The sequence below is a fragment of the Bactrocera dorsalis genome, chromosome 6 (genome assembly GCF_023373825.1).
Source record: "Bactrocera dorsalis isolate Fly_Bdor chromosome 6, ASM2337382v1, whole genome shotgun sequence".
NCBI classification, from domain to species: Eukaryota; Metazoa; Arthropoda; class Insecta; order Diptera; family Tephritidae; genus Bactrocera; species Bactrocera dorsalis.
In genome coordinates, this window is record NC_064308.1 from 31,921,054 (window position 1) to 31,942,651 (window position 21,598).

Consider the following 21,598-nt stretch of genomic DNA (forward strand, 5'->3'; position numbering starts at 1 on the left):
TGCACCAAAGACATTTCCATTGTGCAATACTACACACTTCAAGCTCCGCTTTGAGCTGTATATGAAAAGTCTCCATTCAGTTGCGTTATATGTTGGAATTCCCAACACATTCATCAAACCTTGTACGTTACAGTAATACACAAATCCTGAGTCATTTCGAAAGTATGGCAGCAATTCACTTTCTCTGGATCGAAAGTAGGATACCGTAGCTCCTTTTTCAAGCAAGTTCTTCTCATACATTCTGGATGCCACCAGTTCTGAAGCTTTTTTGGATAGTCCCAAATCTCGTGCCAAATCATTCTGATCAAATTCCTTTCGAGCAGAGTCGTCTTCAATTTCAAAGTCTTCATCGTTGGAGTCACTTGAATCATCATCTCACACGCTTTCTTGTATTTCTGATAGGGGTAGTTCTTCGAAAGCTGGCACTGGGATTTCAGCTGAATGAGGCACTGGGCGTATAGCCGATAGTAAACTAGGATACTCTATCTTACATTTATTTTTTTTTGTTATTACCTAACGTTTTCACCACACACAGATATAACAGTCACTTGAATGATCTCTGGGCTCTCGCCAACTCATTGGTATACCAAATGGCATTTTATCACGTGTTCCCTTATCCACATTCGTAAACTCTCGACACACTGCTTGCACACCGTGTGAGGGGCCCAAGCTTTATCCTGATCACCGATTTTCATTTTAAAATACGCTAAATAGGCTTGCCTGACAAATGGACTAATGTTTCTCCTTTGACTTGGAATAGTAAAACTGCCACAAATATAGCAAAACGAATCAGCACTGTTTATACAACTTCGACGTGAAATGCCAGAGACATGATCTAAAGGAAAGAGAAGTTATTCTCAGAAATAAATTTAAAAAAAATCCTTGTTTAAAAAACTGACGTTACGTGTGAGCACAAACAACATCTCACCACACAATCTCGCGCGAAACTGAACTTGCTCGTATGGGAAGAAGAGAATGACGCCGTAGGTCACCAACGACAGGTTCATACATGTCCCAACTACCGTCTAGACCAGTGGTTCCCAAACTTATTTTGTCTACCGCCCACTTTGAGAATAAATATTTTTTTAACGCCCCCATTTTTTCACCTATTTAAAAACCACTATAACTTCAAATTAATTATTGTAACCTGTATATGTATATTAACGGAGAATTCTAACAGCAGCGCTTAGGTCTCAAGTTAACTCTTACGGGCTCCACCTGCCAATAAGAATGATTATTGAAACACAACTTTATAGTATTAAAACAGAGAATCTTTTATTAAAAATAAAACTAAAATAATCGATCCATATATAAAAACTAATGTGAAGGAAGAATCTGATGCTGTTTAATAAGTTTGTTAATATCAGGTTCCAATTTACTCAAGAACAGTCGCATGTCGCCACGTTCGGTAACAAGGAAACGATTTCTATTTTTAGTAAGCAGTGTTGTCACAGCTTTAAATCCACGTTCACATAAATATGACGATGGGAATGCTATCAAGAATCGTTGAACGATTGACCACAATTCAGAGTACAATTGCAAGATCAGTTTTTGTAGCCAAAATTCTTGGTAACCATTTTTGAACTTGATTTTTAATTCCTCGTTTGCTGTCAATTCTATAAGTTCTTCTTCCAGCTGAGGTGACATTGCTGTGTTGACATTTGAAAACGGATCCAACACCCAGTCTGGTATTTCCAAATTCAAAATGTCCTGGTATCGTTCGGTGAAGTCAATGTGGAGGTTTTCCAAATGTTGGCAGTAGGCAAACAATTCGTCGTTACTGCATGATACTGATAAATTCGGAAAATTGTGAAACTCACGTCTGCCCAGATTCTTTTTGTGTAGAAGCAGTTTGGCTGCGAAAGCAGCAACGACGAATTCTTATTTCTCCTAGAAATACATTTGTAAAAAAGTATCTTTCTCCTTTTCGTATTTATCTTATTTCCCAGAAATGCATTTGTAAAATAAAAAGATCTTTATCTTTTTTTATTTTGCCCAGAAATACATTTGTAAGAAAGGATAAAGCTACCTACCCGACGTCATTTCGCAAGTGATAAAATTAACTTTTCATGAGCTCAAAGCTACCCTACACCTTTGCGCAAATCATTATATTGTATTATGATAGCAAATGCCCACATATATTGCAATGGCAATAGCAATACGTTTGACAGTTAGTGTTCTATAAATTCTATCTTGTCGAGATGCCCCGTTATGAAGCGGAGCGACCGATTGACATGATTTTCATTTTTTCTAAATTTAATAAAATAGGACAGATATATGAACTACGCAGAGAGAAATATAGAACCGAGTTTGAGCAATCTTTTAATTCATATTAGTTGATGTTCACAAGTTGTTGTTGAGAGTCGAGAGCGCATGTAGTCGTTGTCTAAGAGTCCTCCTAGCTAAATAAAATTACAAATAACCCCCCAGGCCTCTTCAAAACGCCCCCCTTTTCTTTCTGGGTCTCTTACCGCCCCCCTTGACACCTGCAGCGCCCACAAGGGGGCGTTATCGCCCACTTTGGGAAACACTGGTCTAGACGATTGTCGTCACAAGCATGAACCTGCTCCTATTCTCCTACAGCGATATTCACTTATTCCAAATAAAAAAAATTAAACTTCCGTCTATAGAAGAGTGTACCCCGTTTTATGACCTAAGCAGCACACTGCAGGGAGTGGTCTAATTACTATAAGCTGTAGCAAAAAAACTTGACGTGATAGAAGAAAACTGACTTCGGATTTGAATTTAACATGCCTAAATAACTCTAAAACAGCTGTAAAATCGAAAGCAACAAAAATTTTGTTTCACATTGTTCCCCAGTGTAATTGAAACATCCGAAAGTTTTTTGAATAGCGGTGTCGGCACTTACATATGGAAGAGGACGTCACTTTCCAAATGCTCGTTATTGAATAATAATATCTGCTTTACTATTGGTACTTCAGTTTGTAGATATACGCGTTCACGAAAATTATCAATTTGTTCGTCTGGTTCGAGGTAAACTTCCACAGAAGTGGTGCGATTTGTGAAGAAGACATGCAAAACGAATTTACGCAAAATTAATGTTACTCCTTGGATGAAACGATCAAACGACCAGGCTTTCTCTCGATTTTTTTCTAACAAACCAGCCAAGAGCTGTGTCACCAATGTTTTTAGACCTTCTGACAAATTGGAATATGATGGCAGCGTAGTCGACCATTTTATTGGTCCATTTTCGGATAGTTGTGCACCCGAAATTACGCCGGACGCCTTTTTTGTGGTTATTTTATGCATGGTTTTTTGCGGTTTTTACGGCCACCAAAAGGACGGAATGGTAAATTTCCAGTTGCTACATGGTAAGGAGTGACACCAATGGACCACAAGTCCACTTTTGCGGTAAATAAACGATTTATTTGTTTACGTAGCACAGCACGTTCATATTGTACATATCGCGATGTAAATACTCCTCTGTTCCATAAAGTGAAACAAACGCTTGATTATCATCCAATTCCCGGGCAGCATCGAAAATCAGTTAGTTTTTATACGGTTTGACCATTTCCGAAATAAATTTTATTATATTCCCCGGTTTTAAATCGCGATGTACTAAATTATTGTCACGTAGATGTTTCATTCCAGCACATAAAAGTTCCAGCACCAATAGAAATTTGACAACTGTATATGGAATGTAAACAAATATCAGTATCAAATATACATATATAAATATCAAATGACATTTTCTAGTAAATATGTATGCAAATGATTTTCCTCCTCACTCCATTTTTTTTTTTAGGCCTTGCCCTCCTGCGTATTTTCTTTTGAGGTTCCACTGAAATTAAGTATTTAAGGAAATAAAAAGCAACAATTTCTTGAAGATATACTCACTTTTTCAAAATGTTTCCTTAATCACGAAGTGAGCACTAAATTTATTATCCCGTTTAAAAATGTATAAAGGAACGAACAACAAACAAACCGCTGATGTGATATTACCGAGTAACGAAACAATTATCAAGCTTGCCAGATTGATAGTTCGTTACTCGGTAGAACGATAGTCTGCTAATTTTACAAAAACAAAATACATGTACCGGATAACGACTAACGAATTAACAAGGCTGGTCTGAATACCCCTATTATATTTTCTTTTAACGTTAAAATTACCGGTATTTCAGCGGTTGCCGGCTGATATAGATTTTTAATTGATAAAATTGCTGGCAACACATAGCACACTGAAGATGCACTGCAAAACTGCAGATTTTTAAAAACAATTTCAAAATTCTCACACATTTCCAGTTTTTGAACAACAGTTATGTTGATATTTAACATTCGTAGGCTTTGTTCATTCTGCCTTACAATTGTAATCATCTCTCTCCAATTGTCAATAATCGACTTGAGCATAAAATAATGGGAGCTCCAAATGGGCATTGGCTTTTAGAGATCCATTTTGAAGAGATGAAAAACAAGAAAAAACGTTAACTTCGACTGCACCGAAGCTAATATACCCTTCACAAGTGTATTTCTTTTAGTAACTATGTGGCAAGCTTGTATGGAAGCTATATGCTATAGTAATCCGATCTAAATTATTTTTTCGGATATTATATTAGTACCTTAAGCAGTAATCCATGTTAAATTTCGTGAAGATACCACGTCAAATGCGATAGTTTTCCATACAAGCCCTTGATTCCGATCGTTCTGTTTGTATGGTAGCTATATGCTATAGTGAGCCGATCGAACAATTTCTTTCGATATAACATTATTTCTATAAACAATAACTCATAACAAATTTCGTGAAGATATATCGATAAATGAAGAAGTTTCCCAAGCAAGCATTTGATTCCGATCATTCAGTTTGTATGGCAGCTATATGATATAGTTAACCGATCTGAACAATTTCTTCGTATATTATATTATTATCTCACAAAATAACCTGTGCCAATTGAAAATACATTGACAAATATGAAAGTTATTTATACAAGAACTTGATTCTGATCGTTCAGTTTGTATGGCAGGTATATGTTATAGTGGTCCGATATCGGTAGTTCCGACAAATGAGCAGCTTCTTAAAGAGAAAATGACGTTTGCAAAATTTCAATACAATATCATAAAAACTGAGGGACTAGTTTGTATATAAGTTAGCACCCTACACATTCAAAAGTTAGGCATTAATATCATATGATACAAAGTAATATAACATGACACAACTAAATCGCTGAGAGTGCGACACATGTAGTGGCAACCTGTGGGAAGCGCAGCGTCAGCAGCTCCATACTCGTTGCAGTGGCAAACATAGGTCTAGAGCAGCGTTGTCCACGGCCTATGCGCACAATAGCGCACGGACAGTGCCAGACACCTCACACCAACATGTCGCGACAAGTGGCTGTGAAAGCACGATTGTGCTACTGTATTCAACCTCGTAGGCAAGCAAAGTAGATTTTTGCGATCAGTTGACGCTAGAATAACCAACACAAGCATAACGTGCACACAGTCACGTTGGACAACACTGGTCTAGAGTTAAGTATAATTAATTGTAATATTTAGTTCTTAAGTGGAATTCAATAAAGGAGCATAGCTCCCAGAAAACATTTTTTTTAATAAAAATAACTTAACGTTTTTTAACTGGCGCCCGAGCAGGGACCAGCGCGAAAGTAGTAATTGCCTGAAAACCAGAAAGTAAGGCTACGCGAGTGGCGAACGGTAGTGATTGTGAATAAAAAAGGAACAAAAACCACAAAAGTAAGGCTACGTGAAAAGTGGAAAAGCAAAATACTGTGCTAACGAGCGGCTACAACGCACAACGTGGAATTTGGAAACGTCGAGGGACCTCAGTACCGGTAGAGGAAAGGACAACCCCGGAGCGCATAAAAACATCTCATGGAAAGCTGGAAACCTTTAATAATATTACTACCGCTATGCTAGGCGGAAGTACAGATCCTCGACTACTCAAACTCAAATTAATAACAATGGAAAACGGAACGGCTAGACTACAAACAGGAACATTTAGGATAATACATGAAATTTACACAGAAAAATATACAGAGACACTAGACCACATAGAAGCGACTATTAAAACTGAAACTATCCGCAAAAACCCTAACTACCCCTTCATATCCCACATAATAACACAGATAAGAGCCCAACTTAACAATCTAAAAGTAGAGCAAAAAATAAAAAGATCAATAAATTTCCTGGGTAGCGCATTGAAATGGATTGCAGGAAGTTCAGACCATGAAGACTACGAAATAATTTCAAATAAAATAAATAATGTCTTACAAAATAACAATAATCAGGTATTAATTAACAAACTTACAACAGGCAAAATTAGCGAAATAACAAATATTACAAATAATATAATTAAAACAATGCAAAATGAAAAATTTTTAGAAATTGAAGCATTTTTACAGCTAAAATACAAATTAGAAATAATTAAGGAAAATAGTGCATACGCAATACATTGATCAAAAGCCAACATAATAAATTCTTTTATTTTATCACATGAAGAAATAAATATTGTGAAAGAAGTAATAGGCAATGACAATATTCCATATGTTAATTTAAAGGAAGCACTCGAATTTTCCGAAGCAAAAATTGCAACTAACAAATTTCGTGAAGATATATCGTTAAATGAAGAAGTTTCCCAAGCAAGCACTTGATTCCGATCATTCAGTTTGTATGGCAGCTATATGATATAGTTAACCGGTCTGAACAATTTCTTCGTATATTACATTATTATCTCACAAAATAACCTGTGCCAATTGAAGATACATTGTCAAATGTTAAAGTTATTTATACATGAACTTGATTCCAATCGTTCAGTTTGTATGGCAGGTATATGTTATAGTGGTACGATATCGGCAGTTCCGACAAATGAGCAGCTTCTTGAAGATAAAATGACGTCTGCAAAATTTCAATACAATATCTTAAAAACTGAGGGACTAGTTCGTTTATATACAGACAGACAAACGGGCGGAGAGATCGACTCAGCTCAACATACTTAATCAGAGACCTGCATTGAGTATGATCGATTCGGTTTGATCAGCCTCGCTCAAAACGGTCACAACTCAGCACAGCGGTTCGCTACAAAATTGTTCGATCGAGTTTCGTGCTCAAAACGAAGAAGTTCGATCAATTAGTTTGATTGCTTACTGATTCAAACTGATTTTTTCGTTCCGGTATGATGATGGAAATGATTGTTCAGAAAAAGACGGTTGGGCTCGATCGCACGAAAACTCAGACATCGATCAAGTGTGCGTTTGAATTGAGTGTGATGGAACCAATCAGATCGAGAATTCCTGCGAATATGTATGTGCATAGTTTGTATGTACATATTTGTATGTTTTAACGGAAACAAGTTGCAATGCATAAATTTAACCAAAAATTTACTGCTATAATTCTTCATTTTTAACGCTTAAAACTAAAATTCAATTAAAGCTTAAAATTAATAAACAAAGGTAATGCTTAAAATATTAGGGAACACAAATTTCAAATTTTAATCACTTTTTCATTGAGTTCAACAAAAACTTAAAACTAAAATATGTTTTTTTTTTCTGGTTTCAATCTTAATCGCTAAAACTGCGCTGCTGGCATGAATCGAATGAATTTGCAATGCGATTTTTGTTAAAAATGGGTATTTCTTTTAATTATTTTGCCACCAGTCAATTAAATTAAAATGTTCATCCTTTGCAACTTTTTCATTACAGTACCTTTCAAATTCTTCCTCAGGCGTCTCTGCGGTTTGTGTGGAATTCCGTTTTATTAAATGCGGGAAAAAGAAAGTGTCGTTGGTTCTGTTCCCTGCTGAAACTTGGATACTGGTATCTAAGGAACCTCTGAGTCAAATGAAAAATGCGTTGTCGATGAATCCGATAAAGGTGTATTTGGATATGATGATTGATTTTCTGTCAATATGCGAGTATTGCAAAATAATTGCATGTCTTCTAAATCATTTGGCTACATAATTAAAGCCGGGGGATATAATAAATATGCAACTTTGTGCCATATACTAATGTTAGGGACCCATATTTCATTAATTTTACAAGTTTTTTTTTTTCACTTTTTCAAGGAACGACGGAGTGGTAGGAGTTGCTACCACTGCTCCTACTGTTGTCTGTTCTCCTTTGTCGTCAAGTGAACCCGATGATTGTGATGATTCGGCTGAAATTTCCACTAATGTCTGCAAAATCGCTGCAGTATTGTGACACTTCAGGATTGTACGTCTCTTCAATACAATTGGCTTCGGATTTATTCCCAAATGGAACCGAAAACCGTTCACAATTCGGACACATTTGTGAAAGTTTTGCTGAAAGAACGGAGAATGATTAAAAAACTAAAAAAGTTAACATTAAAGCCTCATTTACCTTTTATACTATGTTCGTACCGACATTGAAAACATTTTGAAAACACATTTGTATGTTGTGCTTTCACTGACAGCTCATAAATTTATTTCTTTGTTTACATTTGAGCAACGAGAATGATAAGTCTTGAAATCCTTAATATTTGCTTATTATTATTACTAAAGATCGTGTTTTTTAGAATTCTGAGAAAAAGATGTTAATTGCAAAAGCAATTGCTTTGAGAAGCCAAATAAATATCCTGCTCAACGACAATTCTTCAAGAGAACTATTGGAAAGTCTTACTACTCAGCACCATGCCTTGGCAAAAAATATAGCCGAGTTAAAGAAACAACATCTAATCGTATTAGATTTAATATTTATTAATTATAATTTAGGGAGAACCGCCACGACTGCTGTCTTCTTGTTCTACAGAACGCTTTATTAAAATACCCATACATGTAACGTCTCTTGCATTCATGCCCAACGCTACAAGCGGCCTAAAAAATAATAAATAAAATACTCACTAAAATATACTCTGAACCAAATAGCAAACACCCACCTTAGCAAGACTGGCATCATTTTCAAAGGAAGGAAATATAACACTGGGGAATACAATTTTTGTTGACTTCGATTTAATACTTGTTTTTGAGTCACTTTTGGCCTCTGAATCCAAAAATAACCTCGCTTTTTGTCTAGCACATCAACTTTTTAAGCTACAGAATACCCTCTTTCTCCCAATAGTCATATAAAATATCCTTACAAAACAAAGTAAAGATGAAAAATTATACTGAATACACTGTTCACAAATTGTAATTTAATTTGAACAAATGCTATTAAATCACATTTTTTGTAAAGTGAAATTGTCATTGTAGAAGGGATAACATGGTTTTCTAGAACCTGGACATCAATATTACGGTAACAATTTTCTCATAACTCTTTCTGGAGTGTTCAGTTTGTGGACAATCTCGCTTGATGCTCTAACAATAGTCAGCCATCATGTGCTCATCTCATCTTCCCTGATACCGAGCCTCCATGATTTGTGGTGGAAACGCTCTCCCTGCTCATCACTGACTGCTCCAAGGTTTGTGGGGAAATTGGCGAAATGACTATGTAGAAAATGCAATTCGATGCTCATATTGCAACCTAGCCGTTTGAAAATCTCCAAGAGTTAGTTGACAATGTCAATGTAGTTCTCTGCTCTAGTATTTCCAAGAAAATCTTTGATAATGGTTTTGAATGCCAACCAAGCGTACTTTTGGTGTTCTGTCATTGTTTCGATGAAATGTTCATCTTTAACGAGTTGCCGAATCTGTGGACCATTAAATACACCAGCCTTTATCTTTTCAAAAGACAGTCCAGGAAATGCCAAAATTAAATACTTGAAACAGTCCCCTTCAAAGGACAAAGTTTTAACAAACTGTTTCATGAGCCCAAGCTTTATATGCTGACCAAGAAGGAAGCAGACCATTTTAAGGTCAACACAGATGATCCCCTTATGCATGTCATATTGCAGCAAATTAATCACTCTATGTCTTCATATGCTTCTTGTAAACGAACAGAATGGCCGATTGGAACTGCACCAAAGACATTTCCATTGTGCAATACTACACACTTCAAGCTCCGCTTTGAGCTGTATATGAAAAGTCTCCATTCAGTTGCGTTATATGTTGGAATTCCCAACACATTCATCAAACCTTGTACGTTACAGTAATACACAAATCCTGAGTCATTTCGAAAGTATGGCAGCAATTCACTTTCTCTGGATCGAAAGTAGGATACCGTAGCTCCTTTTTCAAGCAAGTTCTTCTCATACATTCTGGATGCCACCAGTTCTGAAGCTTTTTTGGATAGTCCCAAATCTCGTGCCAAATCATTCTGATCAAATTCCTTTCGAGCAGAGTCGTCTTCAATTTCAAAGTCTTCATCGTTGGAGTCACTTGAATCATCATCTCACACGCTTTCTTTCTTTCTTCGAAAGCTGGCACTGGGATTTCAGCTGAATGAGGCACTGGGCGTATAGCCGATAGTAAACTAGGATACTCTATCTTACATTTATTTTTTTTTGTTATTACCTAACGTTTTCACCACACACAGATATAACAGTCACTTGAATGATCTCTGGGCTCTCGCCAACTCATTGGTATACCAAATGGCATTTTATCACGTGTTCCCTTATCCACATTCGTAAACTCTCGACACACTGCTTGCACACCGTGTGAGGGGCCCAAGCTTTATCCTGATCACCGATTTTCATTTTAAAATACGCTAAATAGGCTTGCCTGACAAATGGACTAATGTTTCTCCTTTGACTTGGAATAGTAAAACTGCCACAAATATAGCAAAACGAATCAGCACTGTTTATACAACTTCGACATGAAATGCCAGAGACATGATCTAAAGGAAAGAGAAGTTATTCTCAGAAATAAATTTAAAAAAAATCCTTGTTTAAAAAACTGACGTTACGTGTGAGCACAAACAACATCTCACCACACAATCTCGCGCGAAACTGAACTTGCTCGTATGGGAAGAAGAGAATGACGCCGTAGGTCACCAACGACAGGTTCATACATGTCCCAACTACCGTCTAGACCAGTGGTTCCCAAACTTATTTTGTCTACCGCCCACTTTGAGAATAAATATTTTTTTAACGCCCCCCTTTTTTCACCTATTTAAAAACCACTATAACTTCAAATTAATTATTGTAACCTGTATATGTATATTAACGGAGAATTCTAACAGCAGCGCTTAGGTCTCAAGTTAACTCTTACGGGCTCCACCTGCCAATAAGAATGATTATTGAAACACAACTTTATAGTATTAAAACAGAGAATCTTTTATTAAAAATAAAACTAAAATAATCGATCCATATATAAAAACTAATGTGAAGGAAGAATCTGATGCTGTTTAATAAGTTTGTTAATATCAGGTTCCAATTTAATCAAGAACAGTCGCATGTCGCCACGTTCGGTAACAAGGAAACGATTTCTATTTTTAGTAAGCAGTGTTGTCACAGCTTTAAATCCACGCTCACATAAATATGACGATGGGAATGCTATCAAGAATCGTTGAACGATTGACCACAATCCAGAGTACAATTGCAAGATCAGTTTTTGTAGCCAAAATTCTTGGTAACCATTTTTGAACTTGATTTTTAATTCCTCGTTTGCTGCCAATTCTATAAGTTCTTCTTCCAGCTGAGGTGACATTGCTGTGTTGACATTTGAAAACGGATCCAACACCCAGTCTGGTATTTCCAAATTCAAAATGTCCTGGTATCGTTCGGTGAAGTCAATGTGGAGGTTTTCCAAATGTTGGCAGTAGGCAAACAATTCGTCGTTACTGCATGATACTGATAAATTCGGAAAATTGTGAAACTCACGTCTGCCCAGATTCTTTTTGTGTAGAAGCAATTTGGCTGCGAAAGCAGCAACGACGAATTCTTATTTCTCCTAGAAATACATTTGTAAAAAAGTATCTTTCTCCTTTTCGTATTTATCTTATTTCCCAGAAATGCATTTGTAAAAAAAAAGGATGTTTATCTTTTTTTATTTTGCCCAGAAATACATTTGTAAGAAAGGGTAAAGCTACCTACCCGACGTCATTTCGCAAGTGATAAAATTAACTTTTCATGAGCTCAAAGCATGCGCTAAATTAGCTCGAACCTACCTACCCTACACCTTTGCGCAAATCATTATATTGTATTATGATAGCAAACGCCCACATACAGATATTGCAATGGCAATAGCAATACGTTTGACAGTTAGTGTTCTATAAATTCTATCTTGTCGAGATGCCCCGTTATGAAGCGGAGCGACCGATTGACATGATTTTCATTTTTTCTAAATTTAATAAAATAGGACAGATATATGAACTACGCGGAGAGAAATATAGAACCGAGTTTGAGCAATCTTTTAATTCATATTAGTTGATGTTCACAAGTTGTTGTTGAGAGTCGAGAGCGCATGTAGTCGTTGTCTAAGAGTCCTCCTAGCTAAATAAAATTACAAATAACCCCCCAGGCCTCTTCAAAACGCCCCCCTTTTCTTTCTGGGTCTCTTACCGCCCCCCTTGACACCTGCAGCGCCCACAAGGGGGCGTTATCGCCCACTTTGGGAAACACTGGTCTAGACGATTGTCGTCACAAGCATGAACCTGCTCCTATTCTCCTACAGCGATATTCACTTATTCCAAATAAAAAAAATTAAACTTCCGTCTATAGAAGAGTGTACCCCGTTTTATGACCTAAGCAGCACACTGCAGGGAGTGGTCTAATTACTATAAGCTGTAGCAAAAAAACTTGACGTGATAGAAGAAAACTGACTTCGGATTTGAATTTAACATGCCTAAATAACTCTAAAACAGCTGTAAAATCGAAAGCAACAAAAATTTTGTTTCACATTGTTCCCCAGTGTAATTGAAACATCCGAAAGTTTTTTGAATAGCGGTGTCGGCACTTACATATGGAAGAGGACGTCACTTTCCAAATGCTCGTTATTGAATAATAATATCTGCTTTACTATTGGTACTTCGGTTTGTAGATATACGCGTTCACGAAAATTATCAATTTGTTCGTCTGGTTCGAGGTAAACTTCCACAGAAGTGGTGCGATTTGTGAAGAAGACATGCAAAACGAATTTACGCAAAATTAATGTTACTCCTTGGATGAAACGATCAAACGACCAGGCTTTCTCTCGATTTTTTTCTAACAAACCAGCCAAGAGCTGTGTCACCAATGTTTTTAGACCTTCTGACAAATTGGAATATGATGGCAGCGTAGTCGACCATTTTATTGGTCCATTTTCGGATAGTTGTGCACCCGAAATTACGCCGGACGCCTTTTTTGTGGTTATTTGATGCATGGTTTTTTGCGGTTTTTACGGCCACCAAAAGGACGGAATGGTAAATTTCCAGTTGCTACATGGTAAGGAGTGACACCAATGGACCATAAGTCCACTTTTGCAGTAAATAAACGATTTATTTGTTTACGTAGCAGCACGTTCATATTGTACATATCGGGATGTAAATACTCCTCTGTTCCATAAAGTGAAACAAACGCTTGATTATCATTCCCGGGCAGCATCGAAAATCAGTTAGTTTTTATACGGTTTGACCATTTCCGAAATAAATTTTATTATATTCCCCGGTTTTAAATCGCGATGTACTAAATTATTGTCACGTAGATGTTTCATTCCAGCACATAAAAGTTCCAGCGCCAATAGAAATTTTTGTTTTTCCATTTTTTAATATTAATATAAAAAACCAACTGACAACTGTATATGGAATGTAAACAAATATCAGTATCAAATATATATAAATATCAAATGACATTTTCTAGTAAATATGTATGCAAATGATTTTCCTCCTCACTCCATTTTTTTTTAGGCCTTGCCCTCCTGCGTATTTTCTTTTGAGGTTCCACTGAAATTAAGTATTTAAGGAAATAAAAAGCAACTATTTCTTGAAGATATACTCACCTTTTCAAAATTTTTCCTTATTCACGAAGTGAGCACTAAATTTATTATCCCGTTTAAAAATGTATAAAGGAACGAACAACAAACAAACCACTGATGTGATATTACCGAGTAACGAAACAATTATCAAGCTTGCCAGATTGATAGTTCGTTACTCGGTAGAACGATAGTCTGCTAATTTTACAAAAACAAAATACATGTACCGGATAACGACTAACGAATTAACAAGGCTGGTCTGAATACCCCTATTATATTTTCTTTTAACGTTAAAATTACCGGTATTTCAGCGGTTGCCGGCTGATATAGATTTTTAATTGATAAAATTGCTGGCAACACATAGCACACTGAAGATGCACTGCAAAACTGCAGATTTTTAAAAACAATTTCAAAATTCTCACACATTTCCAGTTTTTGAACAACAGTTATGTTGATATTTAACATTCGTAGGCTTTGTTCATTCTGCCTTAAAATTGTAATCATCTCTCCCCAATTGTCAATAATCGACTTGAGCATAAAATAATGGGAGCTCCAACGTGTTGGGCATTGGCTTTTAGAGATCCATTTTGAAGAGATGAAAAACAAGAAAAAACGTTAACTTCGACTGCACCGAAGCTAATATACCCTTCACAAGTGTATTTCTTTTAGTAACTATGTGGCAAGTTTGTATGGAAGCTATATGCTATAGTAATCCGATCTAAATTATTTTTTCGGATATTATATTAGTACCTTAAGCAGTAATCCATGTTAAATTTCGTGAAGATACCACGTCAAATGCGATAGTTTTCCATACAAGCCCTTGATTCCGATCGTTCTGTTTGTATGGTAGCTATATGCTATAGTGAGCCGATCGAACAATTTGTTTCGATATAACATTATTTCTAAAAACAATAACTCATAACAAATTTCGTGAAGATATATCGATAAATGAAGAAGTTTCCCAAGCAAGCATTTGATTCCGATCATTCAGTTTGTATCGCAGCTATATGTTATAGTGGTCCGATATCGGTAGTTCCGACAAATGAGCAGCTTCTTAAAGAGAAAATGACGTTTGCAAAATTTCAATACAATATCATAAAAACTGAGGGACTAGTTCGCATATAAGTTAGCACCCTACACATTCAAAAGGTATGCATTAATATCATATGATACAAAGTAGTATAATATGACACCACTAAATCGCTGAGAGTGCGACACATGTAGTGGCAACCTGTGGGAAGCGCAGCGTCAGCAGCTCCATACTCGTTGCAGTGGCAAACATAGGTCTAGAGCAGCGTTGTCCACGGCCTATGCGCACAATAGCGCACGGACAGTGCCAGACACCTCACACCAACATGTCGCGACAAGTGGCTGTGAAAGCACGATTGTGCGATTAATTGTAATATTTAGTTCTTAAGTAAAATTCAATAAAGGAGCATAGCTCCCAGAAAACATTTTTTTTAATAAAAATAACTTAACGTTTTTTAACTGGCGCCCGAGCAGGGACCAGCGCGAAAGTAGTAATTGCCTGAAAACCAGAGAGTAAGGCTACGCGAGTGGCGAACGGTAGTGATTGTGAATAAAAAGGAACAAAAACCACAAAAGTAAGGCTACGTGAAAAGTGAAAAAGCAAAATACTGTGCTAACGAGCGGCTACAACGCACAACGTGGGATTTGGAAACGTCGAGGGACCTCAGTACCGGTAGAGGAAAGGACAACCCCGGAGCGCATAAAAACATCTCATGGAAAGCTGGAAACCTTTAAGAATATTACTACCGCTATGCTAGGCGGAAGTACAGATCCTCGACTACTCAAACTCAAATTAATAACAATGGAAAACGGAACGACTAGACTACAAACAGGAACATTTAGGATAATACATTAAATTTACACAGAAAAATATACAGAGACACTAGACCACATAGAAGCGACTATTAAAACTGAAACTATCCGCAAAAACCCTAACTACCCCTTCATATCCCACATAATAACACAGATAAGAGCCCAACTTAACAATCTAAAAGTAGAGCAAAAAATAAAAAGATCAATAAATTTCCTGGGTAGTGCATTGAAATGGATTGCAGGAAGTTCAGACCATGAAGACTACGAAATAATTTCAAATAAAATAAATAATGTCTTACAAAATAACAATAATCAGGTATTAATTAACAAACTTACAACAGGCAAAATTAGCGAAATAACAAATATTACAAATAATATAATTAAAACAATGCAAAATGAAAAAAGTTTAGAAATTGAAGCATTTTTACAGCTAAAATACAAATTAGAAATAATTAAGGAAAATAGTGCATACGCAATACATTGGTCAAAAGCCAACATAAAAAATTCTTTTATTTTATCACATGAAGAAAAAAATATTGTGAAAGAAGTAATAGACAATGACAATATTCCATATGTTAATTTAAAGGAAGCACTCGAATTTTCCGAAGCAAAAATTGCAACTAATGGCAAAATTATAATTTATATTGTTAGCCTCCCAACCGTAGATAACCAAAATTGTAAAACTTTAGATATTAGAGCATTAAAAAATAACGGGAGAATCAATAAAATCAATTTCAGTACAATTTTAAACTGTGAAAAGGGAATTTATGGAATAGAAAATTATTGTAAAAAATATAATTCCCTACAAATATGCTTAAGCAATAATGTAGTAGATTTAAGTAATGATACTTGTATAAATAATTATTTAAAAAGCCGTTTGCCTAATTGCACGGAGGTCAACAACCAACATATTCCAATTATAGAGAAAATGGGACCTGGAATAATATTTCTAAATAAATACAACGGAGAAATTTCAATAAACAACGAACTTACATTTTTAAACGGGACCTTCATCATTTTGTATACCAACGCAACAACCGTTATCAATGGAAAAAAGTTCTATAACGAAGAAAGAACAGCAAGTAAACCACTACCAGCCATCCTACAACCGTCATTCGCACCACTCAATATAGAAGAATTCCTCTCGCTGGAGATGCTGAAACAGCTTAACTTCAACTATACAAGAGAAGTAAGTCTGTTAGAGGCAGCAACCAGATTCAAATACGGAACCAGCATCACTCTAATCGTCATTCTAATAATCATCGCCTTAATTTTCGGGAAGAATCTTCTAATGAAACAAAAAGAAGATGAACCCAATAAACTATCACAACCGGCAATAGGACTAAACCAAATTTTCGATATACCTAAAGATTCAAACGAGGACGTTTGAATTTCAAAGGGGGACTAGTTAGCACCCCACACATTCAAAAGGTATCATATGATACAAAGTAATATTATGACACCACTAAATCACTAAGAGTGCTACACGTGTAGTGGCAACCTGTGGGAAGCGCAGCGTCAGACGCTCCATACCCATTCCAGTGGCAAACATAGGTCTAGAGTTAAGTATAATTAATTGTAAACTTTAGTTCTTAAGTGGAATTCAATAAAGGAGCATAGCTAACAGGAAACATTGTTTTTAATAAAAATAACTAAACGTTTTTAACTTATATACAGACAGACAGACGGGCGGACAGACGGACATTGCTAAATCGACTCAGCTCAACATACTGAATCAGAGACCTGCATTGAGTATGATCGACTCGATTTGATCAGCCTCGCTCAAAACGATCACAACTCGGCACAGCGGTTCGCTACAAAATTGTTCGATCGAGTTTCGTGCTCAAAACGAAGAAGTTCGATCAATTAGTTTGATTGCTCTGCTTACTGATTCAAACTGATTTTTTCGTTCCGGTATGATGATTGGAAATGATTGTACAGAAAAAGATGGTTGGGCTCGATCGCACGAAAACTCAGACATCGATCAAGTGTGCGTTTGAATTGAGTGTGATGGAACCAATCAGATCGAAAATTTTCCTGCGAATAAGTATGTGCATAGTTTGTATGTACATATTTGTATGTTTTAACGGAAACAAGTTGCAATGCATAAAATTAACCAAAACATTACTGCATACTATATATTTCTTAATTTTTAACGCTTAAAACTAAAATTCAATTAATGCTTAAAATTAATAAACAAAGGTAATGTTTAAAATATTAGGGAACACAAATTTCAAATTTTAATCGCTTCTTCATTGACATCAACAAAAACTTAAAATTAAAAGAAGGTTTTTTTTCTGGTTTCAATCTTAGTCGCCAAAACTTTTATAAAATGAATTTAAAAGCAATAAGCTATCAACTGAACATGGTCCGAGCCTATTTCGCATATTTGTCAATATGCGAGTATTACAAAATAATTTAATGTCTTCTAAATCATTTGGCTGCATATTTAAAGCCGGGGGATATAATAAATATGCAGCTTTGTGTCATATACCGATGTTAGGGACCCATATTTTTATTAATTTTACACGTGTTTTTTCACTTTTCCAAGGAACGACGGAGTGGTAGGAGTTGCTGCAGTATTGTGACACTTCAGGATTTTACGTCTCTTCAACACAATTGGCTTCGGATTTATTCCCAAATGGAACCGAAAACCGTTCATAATTCGGACACATTTGTGAAAGTTTTGCTGAAAGAACGGAGAATGATTAAAAAACCAAAAAAGTTTCACTTAATATTAAAGCCGCATTTACCGTTTATTGAGGAAACTTCATCGCCAACGTCTATTCCAGCACCTGTCGATTTGCGATACTCCTGAGCTTTATTATACATCTGCTTCCAGTATCGGGCTTTGCAGCGCAACATACCCGTAGTCGCATCGATATTTGTTGTTTTAATTAATTTTTGGTAGTACAATTGGGCGTTTGGTTTCTATGAAAAGACGTATTAAAGTGTTTAGTTAAAGCTAATTGTATAAAGAACTACCTCAATTTCCACATTTTCTAGTAAATATGTAATCTAGAAGTAAGTGGTTTTCCTCCTCACTCCATTTTTTTTTTTTGAGGCCTTGCCCTCCTGCGTATTTTCTTTTCAGATTCCACTGAAAATAAGTATTTAATGATATAAAAAGCAACTATTTCTTAAAGATATACCTACTTTTGCAAAATTTTTCCAAATTCACGAAGTGGGTACCAAATTTATTATCCCGTTTAAAAGTGTATAAAGGAACGAACCGAATAACGACTAACGAATTAACAAGTCTGGTCTGAATACCCATATTATATTTTCTTTTAACGTTAAAATTACCGGTATTTCAGCGGTTGCCGGCTGACATAGATTTTTAATTGATAAAATTGCTGGCAACACATAGCACACTGAAGGTGCACTGCAAAGCTGCAGTTTTTTAAAAACAATTTCAAAATTCTCACACATTTCCACTACCGTTTTAACAACAGTTATGTTGATATTTAACAATCGTAGGCTTTGTTCATTCTGCCTTAACCCTTTCAGCCGCAACGTTGTTTATAAGCAACTTTTATATATGTTTGGCATCTTTTAAAAAGTCCTTTGGGGCTGAAAGGTTTAAAATGGTAATCATCTCTCCCCTATTGTCAATAATCGACTTGAGCATAAAATAATGTGAGCTCCAACGTGTTGGGCATTGGATTTTTAGAGAAGTGGTCAGAAGATACTGCAAGTTTGATTTTTTTTAATATTGTTACAAACGTAGTATTAAGTTGTATTTGTATTACTATATGCATCCCTGATTATGAACAATAGCTGTAGGTATGTATATGGAATAGCATTTGTCTTGTTGTAGACATCTGGCGCCACGGCTGTCTGGCGCCGCACTGTCTGCTTGTCTAGGTAAACAATTGCTGAGTCTGGCGCCGCGACTGTCTGCTTACGTCTGGCGCCGTATAGCCGTATGTTCTGGTAATTTCCAGACGCGATATTCTAGAAGGACACGTCGGCATCAGCGAGAAGTGCGTGGCTATATAAGCCGTGGCAGCGCCAACGTAATCAATCAGTGCTAAGAGTAAACTGCTATAGTGTAGACGAGTTGTGAAATAAAGAGTTGTTGAATTAAATTAAACAGTGTTGATTTTATTTGTCAATCCAGAGATACGAACCTAACAAAGCAAACTAGCAAGAGTAAATTCGTAACAATTGGTGTCAGAAGTGGGATTGTCAAATAATCCAAATTCAAGATGGTTAAATTCGGAGAATTGAGAATTCAGCAATTAAAAAAGGAACTGGAGGAGCGTAATTTGCCGATAAGCGGGCAAAAGGCGGATCTGCAGGCACGATTACGTGAAGCAATGGAAGCGGATGGAATTAATGTGGACGAGTTCGAATTTGTTGGGCCAGAAACTTCTACAAAGGTAGAAGAGAAAGTAGAAGAACAACGAACATCATCGAGTGTGGACATGAACATGCTATTAGTGGCTATACAGAAAATAGGTGAAAATACAGAAAATGCAGTGCAAACAGGAAATCGTCTGGCACAGCAAATAGCTGAAAATGCAGAAAAGGCAGTGCAAACAGAAAATCGTCTGGCACAGCAAATAGCAGAAAATACATCACAGTTAAAGTCTTGCCTTACACAACAAATGACTGAAAATAATACGCAGTTAGAAAAGCGTTTGGCACAACAGATTACAGAAAATAATACACAAGTGCAAGAGAAATTTTCAAAATTTGAAGACGAATTAAGCACTTTAAAAAATGACGAAGAAAATTTAAAATCAGAAGTTCTTCAGTTAAGTAATCGTGGGCGAGAACTGCAACTACATGGCCCTGCACCATCAACAAATAATCGAAGATTGAAGGCACCCACATTCGATGGAAGTATTCCATTTCAAATTTTCAAACTTCAGTTTGAAAAGACAGCAATGGCCAATAACTGGAATGCAGCGGACAAAGTGGCGTCCTTGTTTGTATCATTGAAAGGACTTGCGGCAGAAATCCTTCAGACTATTCCAGACTGTGAACGGGACAACTATGAGGCATTGATGAGTGCGATAGAAAGACGATATGGTAGTGAGCACCGGAAACAAATATACCAGATCGAACTGCAAAATAGGGGTCAGAAGATGAACGAGTCATTGCAAGAGTTCGCAACTGAAATAGAACGACTGGCTCATTTGGCAAATGCAGATGCACCTGTGGATTACATTGCGAGGGTAAAAATTCAATGTTTCATAAATGGAATTCGTGATGTGGACACCAAACGCGCCACATATGCATTGCCAAAAAGAACGTTTGCTGAAACGGTTTCGCACGCCCTCACACAGGAAACAGCTTCCCTACTAAGTAAACCAGCACCCAAAGTACAAAGGGTTGAAATGGAACAACCGGCGCTGATGGAGGAAATATTGAAGACTCTGAAGACAATTGCTGCACCGCGAGTAAATACAACAGGCAGATGTTTCAACTGTGGAAAAGCGGGTCACTTTGCCCGAAATTGCAATATAAAAGTAAACCCATCAAAACGGAACAGTTCAAAGGGGCGTGAGCTGGTTCCCACAACTATTTGCCCCACCATCTCGATATCACAAATAGGTCGCCATGACAACAATCTTACTATCAACGGTATCGTAAATGGACGACTGTCAACGCTTACTTTGGATACTGGTGCCACACATTCAATTATCCGACCGGATGTGGTAAGAGGAACGGTTGAACCATTAGTCGGTTGCAAGCTTCGAACGGCCACCGGAGAGGAAGCAGCTGTCGCGGGAAAAGTGTTCTGCGAAGTGATGATTGGTACCCTGGAAGTTAATCACACCTTCATCGTAGCAGAAATCACGGATGAAATTATAATGGGAGTAGATTTCATGATTGATCACGGGGTTACTTTGGATTTAAACAAGCAAATGCTGTTTTGCCAGAACATGGAGATGCCTATAAACACCGGATATGTGACCAACGTTGAAAGTAAGAGGGTGATTGTTGATGATAATCAGAGTATTCCACCAAAATCTGAGGCGATTGTATGGGCTAAAG

General features: G+C 36.6%; 2 pseudogenes; both read right to left on the minus strand.

The window, feature by feature from the left end:
• Nucleotides 1–2,286: 2,286 nt before the first annotated feature.
• Nucleotides 2,287–10,174, minus strand: LOC125779741 (serine/threonine-protein kinase TBK1-like; annotated as a pseudogene).
• A 2,580-nt stretch (nt 10,175–12,754) lies between these two features.
• LOC125779742 (serine/threonine-protein kinase TBK1-like) lies at nt 12,755–13,537 on the minus strand (annotated as a pseudogene).
• Nucleotides 13,538–21,598: the final 8,061 nt, after the last annotated feature.